We start from the raw sequence: 18921 nt of genomic DNA, 5'->3' as shown, positions 1-18921 counted from the left end.
TTTAAAACGTATTAAAGTGGCCCATTTAGAATTGACGAACTGAACGTTTGTACCATTGTCTAACCCACACGATACCCGACTTTCACATCTATTTGGCTAACAAGCATTGCGCATTAAAAGTATTTTACATTTCGCTGATAGCTTATCCCATTGCCAGAATTTAACCGAGTTCGCTTTTCCGAAAATCATAGCAGTGTACACCAATCGACATCCATTTGGTTCATTCAGAGAAAGAAAAAAATTATTTACATTCTAATAACCGGTATTTCACTTGGATTTTTCTTTGTGGTATTCACGGTGTTACCAGTTGCTTCCTGATATGGTTACCTCAATAAAGAATAAATTTTCCTTTTTTCCTACAATTTATCGTACAGCAAGTGACTTCACAAATGTTTAGCGGACAGCCGTTCTCACACAACAGCAATTTTATAAACATATTCAAATGTATTTCGGTATTGTTGTATAAGATTCAGTGTGAATTTCCATTGTGCCGAAATCGTTACATCCTTTCCTGAAGACTAATGTACAAAATCTTTTTTTTTTTTGTATTTCAAAATATTGTCAAAATAAAAACACAGTCTGGTAAACTGCTATGTAGAGCTGAACTGTAACTTCGCTAATACTTTCGTGTCCTCTGTTATTGTGGAAAATCAGAATCGATAGTATAGTTTGATTTCAATGCTTGTATCTTACACATAACATTCACTGTCATCATTCCCTAATGATTATCACACATTACGGAAACATATATTTTTTAGTATTACAGAACCAAAACAGTGTTTTTAAACATTTTAATCCACAGTAGTTATTAATTTACGTTCTAGGATAACTGACATCAAACCTATAAAATTTATTTGTGCAGGGAAAAAATTTTAAGACTACTTGTCTTAGTTATTCATATTTCACTTTTCCAATAGTTGTTAATCAAAACGAAAGGATGCCGAGGAAACTACATACACAGAACGACTGAAAGTACATTTTCGTCTTCTGAACACATAACTATGTAAACGTCGAACAGCAGTGTTATAATTTGACTTGTGGGTACTGTCAGAAACTAGTAATCGCCTGGAAACCTAGAACAAGTCAGCTTTACATTGTTGTTGTTGTGGTCGTCAGTCCTGAGACTGGTTTGATGCAGCTCTCCATGCTAGTCTATCCTGTGCAACCTTCTTCGTCTCCCAGTACCTACTACAACCTACATCCTTCTGAATCTGCTTGGTGTATTCACCTCTTGGTCTCCCTCTACGATTTTTACCCTCCACGCTGCCCTCCAATACTAAATTGGTGATCCCTTGATGCCTCAGAACATGTCCTACCAATTGATCCCTTCTTCTAGTCAAGTTGTGCCACAAGCTTCTCTTCTCCCCAATCCTATTCAACACCCCCTCATTAGTTATGTGATCTATCCATCTAATCTTCAGCATTCTTCTGTAGCACCACATTTCGAAAGCTTCTATTCCCTTCTTGTCTAAACTAGTTATCGTCCATGTTTCACTTCCATACATGCCACCACTCCGTACAAATACTTTCAGAAACTACTTACTAACACTTAAATCACGACACGATGTTAACAAATTTCTCTTCTTCAGAAACACTTTCCTTCCCATTGCCAGTCTACATTTTATATCCTCTCCACTTCGACCATCATCAGTTATTTTGCTCCCCAAATAGCAAACTCCTTTACTACTTTCAGCGTCTCATTTCCTAATCTAATACCCGCAACATCAGCCGACTTAATTCGACTACATTCCATTATCCCCGTTTTGCTTTTGTTGATGTTCATCTTATATCCTCCCTTCAAGACACCATCTATTCCTTTCAACTGCTCTTCCAAGTCCTTTGCTGTCTCTGACTGAATTACAATGTCATCGGCAAACCTCAAAGTTTTTATTTCTTCTCCATGGATTTTAATACCTACTCCGAATTTTTCTTTTGTTTCCTTCACTGCTTGCTCAATATACAGATTGAATAACATCGAAGAGAGGCTACAACCCTGTCTCACTCCCTTCCCAACCACTGCTTCCCTTTCATGCCCCTCAACTCTTATAACTGCCATCTGGTTTCTGTACAAATTGTAAATAGCCTTTCGCTCCCTATATTTTACCCTTGCCACCTTCAGAATTTGAAAGAGAGTATTCCAGTCAACGTTGTCAAAAGCTTTCTTTAAGTCTAAAAATGCTAGAAACGTAGGTTTGCCTTCCCTTAATCTAGCTTCTAAGATAAGCCGTAGGGTCAGTATTGCCTCACGTGTTCCAATATTTCTACGGAATCCAAACTGATCTTCCCCAAGGTCGGCTTGTACTAGTTTTTCCATTCGTCTGTAAAGAATTCGCGTTAGTATTTTGCAGCCGTGACTTATTAAACTGATATTTCGGTAATTTTCACATCTGTCAACACCTGCTTTCTTTGGGATTGGGATTATTACATTCTTCTTGAAGTCTGAGCGTATTTCGCCTGTCTCATACATCTTGCTCACCAAATGGTAGAGTTTTGTCAGGACTGTCTCTCCCAAGGCTGTCAGTAGTTCTAATGGAATGTTGTCTACTCCCAGGGCCTTGTTTCGACTCAGGTCTTTCAGTGCTCTGGCGAACTCATCACACAGTATCATATCTCCCATTTCATCTTCATCTACATCCTCCTCCATTTCCATAATATTTTCCTCAAGTACATCGCCCTTGTATAGACCCTCTATATACTCCTTCCACCTTTCTGCTTTCCCTTCTTTGCTTAGAACTGGGTTTCCATCTGAGCTCTTGATATTCATACAAGTGGTTCTCTTTTCTCCAAAGGTCTCACTAATTTTCCTGTAGGCAGTATCTATCTTACCTCTAGTGAGATAAGCCTCTACATCCTTACATTTATCCTCTAGCCATCCCTTCTTAGCCATTTTGCACTTCCTGTCGATCTCATTTTTGAGACGTTTTTTATTCCTTTTTGCCTGCCTCATTTACTGTGTTTTTATATTTTCTCCTTTCATCAATTAAATTCAATATTTCTTCTGTTACCCAAGGATTTATACTAGCCCTCGTCTGTTTACCTACTTGATCCTCTGCTGCCTTCACTACTTCATCCCTCAAATGTACCCATTCTTCTTCTACTGTATGTCTTTCCACCATTCCTGACAGCTTTACAAAAATGCTAAAAAAAAGAGCCAGCGTCTTTGACTCTTAATCAGAATGTCTTCGGCCACGATTTCTAATCCCGCCGCTCCTTAAATTTTGATTAATAATAACCAGCAGTGGCAGTAGAAGACTTCCGCCATAACAAGACACACTCACTCTGCGAACTGCCTTGTGAAAGAGAGCGGTTCAGGGCACTCCCTTGTCCTAGGGGTGGCAAACTGTCCCTCAAGGCGGAAGAATCATCAATAATCAACGGCATGAGGATGCAGAAGCCAATGGAAACAACCGAATTAAAACACGTAATGTGCATCCACAGGACAAGTGGCCTGTAATTGAAGAAGTGTCATGATGATCTCTCCATTGGCAAAAGATTCCAGAATTGTCGCCCATTTGGATATCCGGGAGGGGACTGCCAAGGGGGAGGTTACCATGAGAGAAATATTGAATAATCAACGAAAGGAAAAATCTTCTACTAGTCGGGGCGTCGAATGTCAGGAGCTTTAACGCGGTAGGGAAACCAGAAAATCTGAAAAGGGAAATTCAAAGGCTCACTCTAGATATAGTAAGTGTCAGTGTAGTGGAATGGAAAGATGACAAGGATTTCTGGTCAGATTAGTATAGGGTAATATCAAAAGCAGCAGAAATTGATATAATGGGGGTAGGAACCGTTATGAATAGGAAGGTAAGGCAGAGAGTGCGTTACTGAGAAGTTCAGTGACAGGATTGTTCTTATCAGAATCGACAGCAAACCAACACCGACAACGATAGTTCTGGTATACATGCCGACGTCGCAAGCTGACGATGAAGTATAGAGAAAGTATATGAGGATACTGAAAGGCTAATACAATTTGTAAAGGGATATGAAAATCTAATAGTCATGGGAACTGGAATGCAGTTTAAGGGGAAGGAGTAGAAGAAAAGATTACAAGAGAATAAGGGCTTGGGACAAGGAATGAGAGAGGAGAAAGACTAACTGAGTTCTGTAATAAGTTTCATCCAGTAATAGCGAATACTCTGTTCAAGGATCACAAGAGGAGGAGGTATACTTGGAAAAGGCCGGGTAATACTAAAAAATTTCGGTTGTAATACATCATGGTCAGACAGATTCTGAAATCAGATACTGGATTGTAAGGCGTACCCAACAGCAGATATAGACTCAGATCACAATATAGTAGTGATGAAGAGTAGCCTAAAGTGCGAGATATTAGTCAGGAAGAATCAATATGCAAAGAAGTGGGATACTGAAGTACTAAAGAATGACGAGATACGGTTGAAGTTCTCTAAGGTTATAGATACAGCAATAAGGAATAGCTCAGTAGGCAGTACAGTTGAAGCTAAACAGACATCTCTAAAAAGGACCATCACAGAACTGGGGGAGGAAAACATAGGTACAAAGAAGTTAACTGCGAAGAAACCATGGGTAACAAAAGAAATACTTCAGTTGATTGATGAAAGGAGGAAGTACAAACATGTTCTGGGAGACTCAAGAATAGAAGAATACAAGTCGCTGAGGAATGAAGTAAATAGGAAGTGCAGGGAAGCTAAGACGAAATGGTTGCAGGAGAAATGTGAAGACATCGAAAAAGAAATGATTGTCAGAAGGACAGACTCAGCGTACAGGAAAGTCAAAACAACCTTTCGTCACATTAAATGCAAGGGTGGTAATATTAAGAGTGAAACGGAAATTCCCCGATTAAATACAATGAAGAGAGCGGATAGGTGGAAAGCATACATTGAAAGCCCCTATGAGGGGGAAGATTTGTCTGATGCGATACAAGAAGAAAGAGTAGTCGATTTAGAAGAGATAGGGGATCCAGTATTAGAATCAGAATTTAAAAGAGCTTTGGAGGACTTAAGGTCAAGTAAGGCAGAAATGATAGAAAACATTTAATCAGAATTTCTAAAATAATTGGGGGAAGTGGCAACAAAACGACTATTCACGTTTGTGTTGCAGGGAAGCAGCCTACTCATGCCGTATAAAATTCACATCAGTCTTTCCATTGAGTGCCAGCCTAGTCCCCTGTAACTAGTTCTGACGTCATAAATGATGCGCAATACTTAAAAAATCAAGTAATTAACCTGAAACGTTTCTCGCATGTCAGGAGTAATGCTAAATCAATATGTATTGAATATCAGTTCAATAACTTTAACCATTTTCGAAATTTGGACGTTTTTCTGTAAAAATCATTGGCGCAACAGAAAAGAGCTAGAAACTTAAAAATTTATATTTAGATTCCTTTTGCATAATAATTTAGTAGAAACAGTATTCTGGATCTCACAAATTAAAATTTTAGTCGAAATTCATGATTTTCTGGTTTTTGTCTTATAAATTAAGGAAGCAAGATAGATTAAGTAGGCGAATAAATAAGGGAGATCCGCTATAATCATAAAGATGTGAGAAGTTACAACATAACAACTATAAAACTATAGCGATAGCGTATCTCCAAATGGCAAGTTCAGAGCTCGTCTACTGCGTGTAGTGTAATTAAATTAATTCTCTCGCCCAAAATATTTCACTTAGCCACGTCAGACTTTTATTATGATTACTTACCTGTGTGCTGATTGCACATTTAAATTGAGAGCTTCATCGGCCATCAGCAAAGGAAGCAATGATTTATTCGATAACTTAAAGTGGTGCACCACTAGCCCAGCGGCTAGTCGTGAGAGCAGATTTTTCAGGCGTTCCCTTAGCCGTCCGCGCCGTGGATTTATATATAAGAATGCTGCATGAGAAAGAAAGGCCCCAGTTCTCTCCAGATGCTGATTAGCACACCACCTGTGCCGGGAGTCGCGTCGCGTCGGTATCATTGCTATAAACAGCCTCGGATGCCGTAATAAGTTACTCGGGATACGCGTAACCATGAAATCGTTTTCGAGTGAAGTGTTAATTCTGGGATGACTTTAATGATCTATCTTCAGTTTGCGTATGTCGTATTTTCACGTACCTTCGCGGGACAGACATTCTACCATTATTTAGTGTGGCGTTTGATGAACATTATCATCAAATTATGGCGAGCATCCACTTATACATTTAATTTGAACAGTTATAGTGGCATCAGCGCATTACACTCTGAACTGCTCTGGTAGTTGGATTGTATGGATTCTTTTTGGTCCGTGACTTACAGAATATAGTGAGCATTTTAGAGAGAACGGTTTTTGATTATGAATCCTAGACAATTTCCTAATTCCTCAGAGCTATAAGCTGTAGCCATAAATGTATTTCTCAGATGAAGTGGGCACTAGGAATTCTAATTACAGGCTTCACGTTTTGCTAATCACTTTCTGGTTGCCAATATTGTAGTTAGAGAGCCAGTGTTGAGAACAGCAAACAACAGCGTAAATACAAAACATTTATTCTATTAATCCACGCGCCGCCCCACAGTGTGTAGAATGTATGAGTCTCGTGACATACGTTCTGACTTTCGGAAAAGCATAATCCACACAATTCCAAAGACAGCAAGAGCTGACAAGTGCGAGAATTACCGCACAGTCATCTTAAAAGCTCATGCATCGAAGCTGCTTACAAGAATAATATACAGAAGTATGGAAAAGGAAATTGCGGATGCCCTAGATGACGATCAGTTTGGCTTTAGGATAGATAAAGACGCGAGAGAGGCAATTCTGACGTTGCAGTTAATAATTGCAGCAAGACTACAGAAAAATTAAGACACATTAATAGGATCTGTCGACCTGGAAAAAGCGTTAGACAATGTAAAATTGTGCAAGATGTTTGAAATTCTGAAAAAAAGTAGGGGTAAGCTATAGGGAGAGACGGGTCAAATACATTAAGTATAACAACCAAGAGGGAATAATAAGAGTGGACGACCAAGAACGAAGTGCTTTTATTAAAAAGGCTGTAAGAATGGGGTGTAGTCTTTCAGTCCTACTGTTCAATCCTTACATCGAAGAAGCAATGATGGGAATAAAAGAAAGGTTCAGGAGTAGGATTAAAATTGAGAATGAAAGGGTATCAGTGATACGTATCGCTGATGATACTGCTGTCCTGAGTGAAAGTAAAGAGGGATTACATGATCTGCTGAACGGAATGAATAGTCTAATGAGTACAGAGTATGAATTAAGAGTAAATCGAAGAAAGACTAAGGTAATGAGAAGTATAAGGAATGACAACAGCGAGAAACTTAACATCAGGATTGATGGTTACGTAGTAGTTAAGGAATTCTGCTACCTAGGCAGTAAAATACCCAATGACGGACGGAGCAAAGAGGACATCAAAAGCAGAATAGCAACAGCAGAAAGTGCATTCCCGGCCAAGAGAAGTCTACTAATATCAAATATAGGCCTTAATTTGAGGAAGAAATATCTGAGAATGTACGTCTGGAGAACAGCATTGTATGGTAGTGAAACATGGACTGTGGGGAAACAGGAACAGAAGAGAACCGAAACAATTGACATTAGGTACTACAGACGAATGTTGAAAATTAGGTGGACTCGTAAGGTCAGGAATGAGACTCTGCGCAGAATCGGAGAGGAAAGGAATAGTGGAAAACACTGACAAGGAGAAGGGACAGGACGGTATGACATCTGTTAAGATGTGAGGTAATGACACAAACTTTGCAAAAACAGGCATAATGTCTAATAGGATAGCCGCAATCAGTGATTTTACGATGTTACTTATAATCCGTATTGATTGCAAAATGTTTATTCATGTGACTGGTTTCGGTTCCTCTAGAACCATCTTCAGATCTGATATTTCGGTTACAGGAGTAACCCGTCCAAACACAGCAACTTTCACATGCCGCGTCTCGCTGAAGATGGTTCTAGAGGAACAGAAACCGGTCATACGAATAAACATTTTGCAATCAAGACGGATTATAAGTAACATGAGGAAATGACTTTCATGGTACTAGAGGGAGCAGTAGAGGGCAAAAACTGTAGAGGAAGACAGAGATTGGAATGCATCCAGAAAATAATTGAGAACGTAGGTTGCAAGTGCTACTCTGAGATGAAGAGGTTAGCATAGGAGAGAAGTAACTCGTGGCGGGGCGCATGAAACCAGTCAGAAGACTTATGGCCAAAAAAAAAAGTCCACCTCTGTTGCTGATGAGACAGTGTAGGTGACTGCCATGTGGAGGACCCGAGTGCGATTCCCGGTACTGACAAGGATTTTTCCTTCGTGTAAGGACTGGTACGGAGTGCAATCATCCTCTTGCTGCCAACTGAGGAGCTACTTGACCGAGTAACAGCGCTTCCACGGTCTGGGAAGTCCGAAAAAGGGCCGGGAGAGCTACGTTCTAACCATATGGCCCTCCTTACCGGTTCCTCACGTAGTCTCAAGGCAGAGGGTGAGAGTGCGGCCGATAGGCGTTCCTTGAGCCTTAACGGTCGGGACGAGAGCCCTCTTTTTATATCTTTAATTCCACTCCAGTTGCACATTCTTTTCCGAAGTGTCACGACGAGTATTGTGCAAGAAGAGATGCTTATAAGCAATTCCTGGAGCAAACACTAACAGCAGATCCTTATGTTTTCGTCGTAAAGTAACACACTTCAAGTATTTGATGGGATTAAAGATTTATTGACAAATGAAGTTGTAGGAAAGCCAGGTATGAGACTGACATTCGCTGTCAGAATCCTTTGAAATAGACTACCGTCTGACGTTTCCGTTTGCACTGGCAACTTCACGAAATCGCATGGAATGACTACCAAGGACAAGGTCGGAAACTCTCCCATAGCATTTTTTAATTTTTTTTGCGTTGGTACAAGTTGCTCAGCAGGTGGTCAGTTGGTTAACTCTAGGTCTTTGTGGCAGCCACAATGGCAGAATAATTGATGGCCTACAGTACAGCCAAGAGAGATCCTAGATTAACGTTCACGTCGTGAAAAAAGTTTGCTAATGAGCATTCGGCTGCAACAAACAATTGAAAAACATCCCAGCTCTTCCGTTAGACTTCTATTTGGATGTCTACTACGGGCACCTGCAGACCAATAGCTTACATACAGTCCTCAATGAATATACGTAGGAAAATGAAAAACCTACAGTCGTCCTTACGGTAATCATGTAATGTATGGCCACCAATTTCAACGCTTCAGAGCACCATCTTCAGGCTTTAACTGATGCAGATGGGCTTAACACCATCGTTATACACGATCCATCAGCGGACAACATCTGTAACTGGTTTTCGAAGGCTACCTCTAACCGCGATGTTGTCTCCCTAACTATCAGCCATCAGCGGATGGTGTTAACCACTCTGCACCAGCTAATGCCTGAAGATGGTGCACTGAAGCACCGAGACTGGTAGCCATACAATAAATGACATGATAAGGATGGCTGTAGGTGTTTCAATCTCTACATAAGTGAACAGTGGTAGTCCCAAGACCTCCAGTCACAAACAAGGATGGAAGATGCAAGTACAAAAACTCAATGTATACAGAGCGTTACAAAAAGGTACGGCCAAACTTTGAGGAAACATTCCTCACACACAAATAAAGAAAAGATGTTATGTGGACATGTGTTCGGAAACGCTTAATTTCCATGTTAGAGCTCATTTTAATTTCGTCAGTATGTACAGTGCTTCCTCGATTCACCGCCAGTTCGCCCAATTGAAGGAAGGTAATGTTGACTTCGGTGCTTGTGTTGACATCCGACTCATTGCTCTATAGTACTAGCATCAAGCACATCAGTACGTAGCATCAACAGGTTAGTGTTCATCACGAACGTGGTATTGCAGTTAGTGCAATGTTTACAAATGCGGAGTTGGCAGATGCCCATTTGATGCATGGATTAGCAAGGGGCAATAGCCGTGGCGCGGTACGTTTGTATCGAGACAGATTTCCAGAACGAAGGTGTCCCGACAGGAAGACGTTCGAAGCAATTGATCGGCGTCTTTGGGACCACGGAACATTCCAGCCTATGACTCGCGACTGGGGAAGACCTAGAACGACGAGGACACCTGCAATGGACGAGGCAATTCTTCGTTCAGTTGACGATAACCCCAATGTCAGCGTCAGATAAGTTGCTGCTGTACAAAATAACGTTGACCACGTCACTGTATGGAGAGTGCTACGGGAGAACCAATTGTTTCCGTACCATGTACAGCGTGTGCAGGCACTATCAGCAGCTGATTGGCCTCCACGGGTACCCTTCTGCGAATGGTTCATCCAAAAGTGTGCCAATCCTCATTTCAGTGCAAATGTTCTCTTTACGGATGAGGCTTCATTCCAACGTGTTCAAATTGTAAATTTTCACAATCAACATGTGTGGGCTGACGAGAAACCGCACGCAATTGTGCAATCACGTCATCAACACATATTTTCTGTGAACGTTTGGGCACACATTGTTGGTGATAACGTGATTGGGCCCCATGTTCTTCCACCTACGCTCAATGGAGCACGTTATCATGATTTCATACGAGATATTCTACCTGTGCTTCTAGAACATGTGCCTTTACAAGTACGACACAACATGTGGTTCATGCACGATGGAGCTCCGGCTCATTTCAGTCGAAGTGTTCGTACACTTCTCCACAACAGATTCGGTGACCGATGGATTGGTAGAGGTGGACAAATTCCATGGCCTCCACGCTCTCCTGACCTCAACCCTCTTGACTTTCATTTATGGGGGCATTTGAAAGCTCTTGTCTACGCAACCCCGGTACCAAATGTAGAGAGTCTTCGTGCTCCCATTGTGAACGTCTGTGATACAATACGCCATTCTCCAGGGCTGCTTCAGCGCATCAGGGGTTCCATGCGACGGAGGGTGGATGCATGTATCCTCGCTAACGGAGGACATTTTGAACATTTCCTGTAACAAAGTGTTTGAAGTCACTCTGGTTCGTTCTGTTGCTGTGTGTTTCCATTCCGTGATTAATGTGATTTGAAGAGAAGTAATAAAATGAGCTCTAACATGGAAAGTAAGCGTTTCCGGACACATGTCCACGTAACATATTTTCTTTCTTTGTGTGTAAGGAATGTTTCCTGAAAGTTTGGCCGTACCTTTTTGTAACACCCTGTATAGGATCCATAAAATCTGTAGTGCGTAATATCTTATGTCAAACCTAAGCTTCATCAGTAGACTAATTTTACTTAGAGAGATTTGTCAAGAAGTCGTGTTACAGTAGCAAGTAAACAGCACCATCTTTCTATTTTTCCAAATGACATGTTGGTTGGTATTCGTGAAATCGTTCGGTTCTGAGTACGAACCATACGCAAAAGTCATAAAAATTAGTATTGTAAATATTGCTACAGTTTTATTGATTGCAGACTTTCGAATAATTAGAATGTTTGTTCGTATCTGCTTCTTTGACTGATGCTCGTAATACCTCATCCAATTTCTAATTATCTGTTTTTGAAACTGTACAGGTCAATCAACAGTTAAAGAACTTACCAGCATTCTTGTGTTTCTTGTTTTCGGTACCGAGCTATTGAGGATCCCACTTCAACACCAGTCCCTCGTGCTAACGCATTTTCAGTAAATTTTTACCCTCTTCCAATCATGCCCACCCCCTAGCCACAAACTGTTGCTAATTACTTATCCTCACAATGATACTGCCTTCTTCATTTTATGGCTTATATAACTTAAATCTAGTATGTTTTTTATAACAGTCAGTTCTTTCTAACTTTTTACAGATAGTTTCTGGATTCAAAATGTTCAAATGTGTGTGAAATCTTATAGGACTTAACTGCTAAGATCATCAGTCCCTAAGCTTATACACTACGTAACCTAAATTATCATAAGGACAAACACACACACACTCATGCCCAAGGGAGGACTCGAACCTCCGCTGGGACCAGCCGCACAGTCCATGACTGCAGCGTCTTGGACCGAGTTCCTGGTTTCCTTGATAAAATCTTTTGTTAATTCACTTCTCCAAACCCTGTTCTTTCCATTCATATACGTCTACAACAACAGCCTTAAGTAGCACATGGCACTATCATTTCCTCACGTCCCCAGCGTCAATCTAAAATGGTGAGCAGCAAGAATAATGTCAACAAATCCGAGTAACTGGTCGAATTTCCATTGAGGTTTTTATAGGCCAACAAGAATTTTATGTGGACCTTCTTTAGTACGTCACATCCTTGATGTTCTAAGGTTACATCCAGGTTTTGTAAATGATCATCAACTGCGGAGTAGAAAAATAGGAGGCATCCCACGTGTTACCCATGTATTTATTTTTGTTAAGGGTCAACAGCTAGTCGGTGGACCATAAGTCGACTTCATGTAGTTTTTTACAGTTTTCTGGCGTTGCGGCTTTGTCATATACAGAGCAGCATTAACCTCTCACAGTCCCACAGAGCTTCCGACTTTCACGCCAGCCCATACATACACTACTGGGCATTACAATTGCTACACCATGAAGATGACGTGCTACAGACGCGAAATTTAACCGACAGGAAGAAGATGATATGACATGCAAATGATTAGCTTTTCAGAGCATTCACAGAAGGCTGGCGCCGTTGGCGACACCTACAACGTGCTGACATGAGGAAGGTTTCCAACCGATTTCTCATACACAAACAGCAGTTGACCGGCGTTGTCTGGCGAAACGTTGTGATGCCTCGTGTAAGAAGGAGAAATGCGTACCATCACGTTTACGACTTTCATAAAGGTCAGATTGTAGCCTATCGCGATTGCGGTTTATCGTATCGCAACATCGCTGCTCACGTTGGTCGAGATCCAATGACTGTTACCAGAATATGGAATCGGTGGGTTCAGTAGGTAATACGGAACACCATACTGGATCCCAATGACCTCGTATCACTAGCAGTCGAGATGACAGGCATCTTATCCGCATTGCTGTAACGGATCGTGCAGCCACGTCTCGATCCCTGAGTCAAGAGATCGGGACGTTTGCAAGATAACAACCATCTGTACCAACAGACCATGGCTGCGGTTACCCTTGACGCTGCATCACAGACAGGAGCGCCTGCGACGGTGTACTCAACGACGAACCTGGGTGCATGAATGGCAAAACGTCATTTTTTCGGGTGAATCCAGGTTCTGTTTGCAGCATCATGATGGTCGCATCCGTGGTTGGCGACATCGCGGTGAACGCACATTGGAAGCGTGTATTCGTCATCTCCATACTGGCCTATCACCCGGCGTGATGGTATGGGGTGCCATTGGTTACACGTCCCAGTCACCTCTTGTTCGCATTAACGGCACTTTGAACAGTGGACGTTACATTTCAGATGTGTTACGTGGTTCTACCCTTCATTCGATCCCTTCGAAACCCTACATTTCAGCAGGATAATGCACGACCGCATGGTTCAGCTCCCGTACGGGCCTTTCTGGATACAGAAAATGTTCTACTGCTACCCTTGCCAGCACGTTATCCAGAGCTCTCATCAATTGAAGTCGTCTGGTCAATGATGGCCGAGAAACTGCCTCGTCATAATACGCCAGTCATTACTCTTGATGAACTGTGGTATCGTGTTGAAGCTGCATGGGCAGCTGTACCTGTACACGCCATCCAAGCTCTGTTTGACTCAATGCGCAGGCGCATCAAGACCGTTGTAATGGCCAGAGGTGGTTGTTCTGGGTACATATTTCTTAGGAGCTATGCACCCAAATTGCGTGAAACTGTAATCACATGTCAGTTCTAGTATAATATATTTGTCCAATGAATACCCGTTTCTCATCTGCATTTCTTCTTGGTGTAGCAATTTTAATAGGCAGTAGTGTAGTAATCACAATACTTGAGTATTTGTCCAGTACTATGTCCCATAAGGTAACAATTTGTTTTGTGATAGATACTTTCGGGAAATCCGTTAACTTGCTTTGTCAGCTTATATTCAGAAGTGTCTCACTGAACAGAGAATGTCATAGCAGCTTCTGCGACGCAGTTCCCTAGTTTCCTGAAAACATACCCAGAAAAGAAAAATTAATCCGTTTTGGGAGAAATAGACCTTGCCAACAAATGCTCATTACTTAAGAGAACAGTGCACAAGAGCAGTTCCCATTGCCCAAGCGCGGCATTAAAACGAAAATAACCACGTTATTAGCGGACAATGCTTTTCGGCCCTCTAACTGCTCGGCTACGGCCATGTGCGCTGGCGACCGCAGCAAACAAAATAAAAGCTGAAAATTGTTACGCTTCTGTGGCCGCACGGATTAAAAGTTCAGTCACATCAAACTAACAGAGGGGTGTGCTGAATATTAAAATCTGCGGCCACCGGCTCTGGTCTGCAATACCTGACCAAAACAGCGTTAAAATTTTAATAATCAAATGCACCGCGTGGAGGGGGAGGCGTGGGGTGGGATGGGCGTGTAAGCCGCCCCTTACGTGCACCGCTGGCCGGGGGTGGGATTCCGATACGAAGACAAACAGCTGAAACGCCCGGCGCTGTGGTTTCCTGTTTTGAAAGTTTACATTGATTAATATATGAGTTCGTCAACCCACGGTTCTAGTAAAGCAATAAGAAAAGGTACTCATATAGTTTTAATTATCACCTGCAAAACACGAATTTACGTAATTAATTTTTTATTTGTATGTAGATACATGGTCATGGTAAATATTAAATTTCCCACGCCAGAGTATAGCGGCCGGCTGATAAAGTGGAGGTGAGTCCTGCCATTTTGTTTTGGCTCTACTAGCGACGGACTATCCTGCTGTGGCGCGGGAATTTCGGTGTTTACCAGGGCTGCAGGCATTAAACCCTCAAAAGAACAAACAACTGCATAACTCAATTTTTTTCTGGATGGTAATTCAATCTGTAACACTACCCCTCGTAGAATCAGTTTGAATTAATTCTATCCTAAACAGTGATCTGTGCTTATGAACACGTTTGGTTGTGTATATACCGGGTGATCAAAAAGTCAGTATAAATTTGAAAACTTAATAAACCACGGAATAATGTAGATAGAGAGGTAAAAATTGACACACATGCTTGGAATGACATGGAGTTATATTAGAAGCAAAATAAAAAACAAAGTATTTCTAGACGCGTGAAAGATCTCTCGGCGCGTTGTTTGGTGATGATCGTGTGCTCAGCCGCCACTTTCGTCATGCCTGGCCTCCCAGGTCCCCAGACCTCAGTCCGTGCGATTATTGGCTTTGAGGTTACCTGAAGTCGCAAGTGTATCGTGATCGACCGACATCTCTAGGGATGCTGAAAGACAACATCCTACGCCAATGCCTCACCGTAACTCCGGACATGCTTTTCAGTGCTGTTTGAACATTATTTGTTGAGGAATGATGGTGGACATATTGAGCATTTCCTGTAAAGGACATCATCTTTGCTTTGTCTTACTTTGTTATACTAATTATTGCTATTCTGATCAGATGTCGCGCTATCAGTAGGACATTTTTTTGAACGATTTTATTTTTTTGGTTCTAATAAAACCCCATGTCATTCCAAGCATGTGTGTCAATTTGTACCTCTCTATCTACATTATTCCGTGATTTATTCAGTTTTCAAATATATACTGACATTTTGGTCACCCGGTATATACAAGGTGAATCACCTAAAACTTGCACCGCAAGTACTGCGAAAATGGAAAATGCTATTGATGAGCGGTTTTCACATAATGGATTGGTAGCCTGGGGCCCATATTGTTAGCCTATCAACAGATAGCAATAACACTAGCTAGTGTACTTTTTGTGCTTTTTTTGCGGATTCAGTTTTTTTTTAAATGGAACAATGCCAATCGACATCAGCAAGCTACAAGTAGGGTAAATTACAGTGTAAATGGTATTTGTCGCAGCATTCTAATCGAGTGATTTGCAATATTGCGATACATTGTACAGGATGGAGCAAATAAAAGTGGCCCGCACGAATGCATACGACTGGACGTGAATTCGTGCGTATAGCCACATCCCGTGACGCACACACCACGTGTGTGTCAGCCACGTGATGCATACCGGTTCAGGACGTAGTACGGACTGTGACAGTGCAAGTGGAGCATTGCAAAGGGAGCGGTGATACTTACAATGGAGCAATGGGTGTTCTTTGTGGAAAGTTACGTGAAAACAAAGTCGTGGAAACGGTGTGATAGGTTGTTCGCTAAAAAGTTTATTGGTTTCAAGGTGCCAGCGAAGACTGCCATGCAGTGCTTAGTCCGAAAATGGCGTCTGACAGGATCTGTTTTGAACATGCCCGCACACCAGGAAATGTGGCTGGAGTTCATCAGAAAATTCTGCTCCAGAGTCCTACTAAATCAATCCGGCGCCTGTCACAAGGGACCAGCGTATCATGTCGATCATGTGGGCCAATACTCCACCTGGATCTGCTCATGCATCCCTACCGAGTGTCTGTTGTCCATGCACTAAGACCAGCAGATGCGACTCAGCGGCTCCAGTTTTATGAGCGGCTGTTCACCGAGATAACAATGAATGGCTTGACATGGATCTGTTCTGTATGTCTCATGAAGCCTGTGTTCACATGAATGGTTATATCAGCTCACACAAATACAGGTTCCGGGCAGCGGAGAATCCACGTAACTTCCACGAAAAACCACTGCATGATCAAAAGGTTAAGGGTTTGATGTGCAGTGTCTGTACGCCGCTTTAATGGTCCCGTCTTCTTTCGTCAGACGCTGACTTCGGTGCGGTACACTGCCAACATTTTGAAACCACTTGTGGCTGCATAACGTAGGGGGTAAAGACTTGCAGTTACTTCCAACAGGGTGAAGCAACTGTCCATGGTGCCCACCGAACATTGGAGCACACTTACACAATCTTCACGCCTGACAGTGTTGTTATTAGATGCCTGTCTAGTCGGGTCCCTCCTAGCTGGAAACTCTGGTCACCTGATCTGCGTGTGAATACTTTGTGGGGGGGACCCCCCCAAGTCTAAGACGTGTCGCAAGAATCGTAGTCTTCAAGAATTTCAGAAGAATATTTGGGACGAGACAGCGGCAATTCCAGCAGTCCAGCTTAGATTCGCCTCCTGCAACTTGGTGACTATGGTCCAGAAGTGTCAATGGATGAATTGTGGTCACTTTCAATACCTGCTGTGTTCTTTTGTACCCTGGAACTCTGTTCTCCGGACCACTTTTATATGCAGCAAATTGTGTTCTGAAATGTTACCACACCAACAGTTGATTCTGCCATTCAATCTTCGTAGTTGCTAGGTGTGATGTTGTTACGTTTGCTTACAGTATGCCTACGTATTCCTTCATTGCGCTCCACTTGCTGGTCAGTTAGTGTGTGACAGTCCAAGCAGAAAGGCGTGAGTGGACGATGGGACTTACTAATGCAGAAAAAGTCGACAGTTTCATGTTATATGGAAAGTGTTGAAAGAATGCAGTTCGTTCCTCTACTGTGTATACGGCAAGATGTCCCAACAGAAGTGAACTATCTAGACAATTATACGAGGTGCATTCAAGTTCTAAGGCCTCCGATTTTATTTCTAATTAACTACTCACCTGAAATCGATGAAACTGGGGTTACTTCTCGACGTAATCGCCCTGCAGACGTACAAATTTTTCACAACGCTGACGCCATGATTCCATGGCAGCGGCGAAGGCTTCTTTAGGAGTCTGTTTTGACCACTGGAAAATCGCTGAGGCAATAAATAGCAGCACAGCTGGTGAATGTGCAGCCACAGAGAGTGTCTTACATTGTTGGAAAAAGCCAAAAGTCACTAGGAGCCACGTCAGGTGAGTAGGGAGCACGAGGAATCACTTCAAAGTTGTTATCACGAAGAAACTGTTGCGTAACGTTAGCTCGATGTGCGGGTGCGTTGTCTTGGTGAAACAGCACACGCGCAGCCCTTCCCGGACGTTTTTGTTGCTGTGCAGGAAGGAATTTGTTCTTCAAAACATTTTCGTAGGATGCACCTGTTACCGTAGCGCCATTTGGAACGCAATGGGTAAGGATTACGCCCTCGCTGTCCCAGAACATGGACACCATCATTTTTTCAGCACTGGCGGTTACCCGAAATTTTTTTGGTCGCGGTGAATCTGTGTGCTTCCATTGAGCTGACTGGCGCTTTGTTTCTGGATTGAAAAATGGCATCCACGTCTCATCCATTGTCACAACCGACGAAAAGAAAGTCCCATTCGTGCTGTCGTTGCACGTCAACATTGCTTGGCAACATGCCACACGGGCAGCCATGTAGTCATCCATCAGCATTCGTGGCACCCACCTGGATGACACTTTTCGCATTTTCAGGTCGTCATGCAGGATTGTGTGCACAGAACCTACAGAAATCCCAACTCTGGAGGCGATCTGTTCAACAGTCATTCGGCGATCCCCCAAAACAATTCTCTCCACTTTCTCGATCATGTCGTCAGACCAGCTTCTTGCGAGCCCGAGGTTGTTTCGGTTTGTTGTCAAACGATGTTCTGCCTTCATTAAACTGTTGCACCCACGAACGCACTTTCGACACATCCATAACTCCATCACCACATGTCTCCTTCAACTGTTGATGAATTTCAATTGCTTTCACACCACGCAAATTCAGAAAACGAATGATTGCACGCTGTTCAAGTAAGGAAAACGTCGCCATTTTAAGTATTTAAAACAGTTCTCATTCTCGCCGCTGGCGGTAAAATTCCATCTGCCGTACGGTGCTGCCATCTCTGGGACGTATTGACAATGAACGCGGCCTCATTTTAAAATAATGCGCATGTTTCTATCTCTTTCCAGTCTGGAGAAAAAAAATCGGAGGCCTTAGAACTTGAATGCACCTCGTATATATTAACGTCTTCAACCAGTTACTTTAAAGTACTAATGTAACATCAAGACAACGTACCAGAAGGAAATAATGCCGACAGAGGAGTGAGAAATACGTTCTTGCTGCTGTTGCAGTTGATCCGCACGTTAGCTCCAGCGCAATCACTCGAGCAATTGGTATGAGTCAGGCAAGTGTCTGATACATTCTTCATCAATGTCGGTTC

Source organism: Schistocerca piceifrons, chromosome 1 (assembly GCF_021461385.2).
Source record: "Schistocerca piceifrons isolate TAMUIC-IGC-003096 chromosome 1, iqSchPice1.1, whole genome shotgun sequence".
In the NCBI taxonomy this organism is placed as follows: Eukaryota; Metazoa; Arthropoda; class Insecta; order Orthoptera; family Acrididae; genus Schistocerca; species Schistocerca piceifrons.
This window is presented reverse-complemented; position numbering follows the sequence as displayed.